Source organism: Anas acuta, chromosome 14, assembly GCF_963932015.1.
Source record: "Anas acuta chromosome 14, bAnaAcu1.1, whole genome shotgun sequence".
In the NCBI taxonomy this organism is placed as follows: domain Eukaryota; kingdom Metazoa; phylum Chordata; class Aves; order Anseriformes; family Anatidae; genus Anas; species Anas acuta.
In genome coordinates, this window is record NC_088992.1 from 5,861,304 (window position 1) to 5,863,699 (window position 2,396).

Genomic DNA, 2,396 nt, shown 5'->3' on the forward strand with positions numbered 1-2,396 from the left:
GGCCTTTTGAAGCTTTCTTCCAATTAACAGCCTGACAGGCACCTGGGAGCAGTAATGAGACACTTTGTTAACACTCTCCTGGGCAGCACACACAACATAGAGGGTAGGACTGAAGCAAAACAACTCTCCTGGGGATGGTCGAGTCAGCAGGACATTCAGGGAGATGACACGTGGTGCCCCTCGCTCCCTGCTCAAACCCCAAATAACCTCGTGGCACACTCCAAGTTCATACCAGTTCACAGCAGTGCTGGGCTGAGAAGTTGTGGCCACCACCTGCCAAGGCTGGCTAGCACAGCTGAGGAAGGTCCTGTGTGGCCACCTCACCGTGCTGCTGTCCGCCAGGAGGTGACGGGGACAGGGGCTGCAAAATACAAGCACAAAGAGCCAGGCTTTCCCGAAGTGCACAGAGCAGCTGTGGAGCCTGGACTTGAAATTCGAAGGTGCCAGGCTGAGGAGTGCTCCTCATGCCTCTGCAGACCAGAGGGGAAGGGGTTTGGGGGTCTCTACGATCACAAAGGTACCAGGAAGAGAAGGTCTTGGGGCCAAGAGATGAGAGCATGGCTGACTGTGCTGGACATGACTAAGAGTCATGGGAACATGGAGAAAGCTCTAGGTTTTGGCTGGAGTGATGGCTGGAGAGCACGAGGGAGACCAGAGAGAAGAAACAGCAGTGCTTGGCCAGAGAAGATTTCCTCTCAGCAGTTTTTCCTGGCAGGACACGGAGAAGGAGAACATGAAGAGGAGGCACCATGGTGTGCTGGGGGGCTCCTGTCCAGGGCTGGGGCCTGCTGAGTGGCTGAGCCGCAGGAGACGTCTGCCTGATTACTCTTTCCTCCTTCAGAGCCAAAGGGGTTTTTTAAAGGATGTTTGTTTCCCTCCTTCTTCTTTTTTTTTTTTTTTTTTCTTTCTTTTCCAAGAACAAATGCCAGCTCAGAGAGAACTGACTCACCAGTGTGAACAAGTATTAAACCAGACAGGTTTAATTCAGAGAAGGGAAGCAATCTCTTAGCCTCCCTTCTTCTCTTGGAGGAGGCTCCTCGTGGAGCCTGCACCCCAAATCCTGTAATCCAGCAACAGCAGTGCTACTGGGGCTCTTGTGTCCAGGCTGCTCTGAGCAAAAGGGACAGCAGGGATGCTCGCAGAGGAGCTGCAGCCTCACTTGGCATCACTTGGTGCTCAGAGATGTCAGTGGAGACCCCAAGGGGATGTGCTGGGAGTTTTGGGGTGGGGAAAATGTCCTCATTCCCAGCCCTGTGGCCCAGTCTTGGTGCATCTCTGCGTGCAAAAAGTCCTGGCAGGCAGGGACTGGGCAGTGGGCTTGGGGCTGAGGTCTGCCAGCTCCCCCTCCCTGCTTCCTCCCCAGCCTTTGCTGCAGCCTCTGGAGACAAAATGATTTTTTTTTTATTTTTTTTTATTTTTTTATCCTGCTGATTCAGCTTCTGGAGAAAAATGCCCTGTCTGGCTGTCACGGCTGAGCTGTGCCAGGTGACTCAGATCATATCTGGGGAGAATCAGCCTGAGCTGGTCAGGCAGCCCGCACACCTCCTCTCTGGCAAACCAAGCAGAGACAGGAGCCCAGTGCTGGAAAGGGGAGCCTTGCAGGGGCTTGGATGTGCCTCCATGGGGCTGGGGACCTCAGCACTCCTGGGGAGGGGCCTGGGGGAAGGTGGAGGGAGCAGGAGGAAAGCAGAGGAAGGTGGGGGCCTGAGGGAGTGCTATTGTGGGAGACAGACTTTGGGGTTACATCTTTAAAGGGTATTAGCTAAGTCCTCATCACAGAAGGTTGGGAGGAGAAGCCAGCTTGGAGGAGAGCCTGCTGGTGCCCTGCCCCACTGCTAGCCACTGACTCTCACTGCCCCAAGTTATTAAATTATGTGGAAGTTTCACGGGCAGTGTGGTGTCCCCCACCCAGCACTGTTCAGTCTGGCACCTCCCCTGTCCATCCCCTGATCTGACCCAGCAATGGAGCACGGTGAGCCCTTGCTGGGGGCTGCTGGCCCAACCTCAGGCACTGGGAATGCAGATGGGACCTGTTCCTCGTGTCCTTCCCCCTACTCACCTCCTGCCGTGGCAACAGGGCCCACAGGCTGGCCAGTTACCAGAATGCTGGAGCAGATCCTGGCACGTGTGCAGCCCCTGACATGTTGAAGCCCCTTTTCCTCACCCCATCTCTGGGCTCAGCTGCTGGCTTGCTGTGCTTCTCTCTGCCTGGCTCCCAGCTTGGTGTTTGCTAAGCACTGGGGTCATGCACAACGTATTAACGTGCTTAGCTTGCACCCACAATGTGGCTAAGCTGTATTCCCAACCCCATCTGAGCAGGAGCAGGTAGCAGCAACAAAAAACAGGAAAAAAAAAAAAAGAAAAAGAAAAAAAATAGAGAAGATGGCACTTTCCAA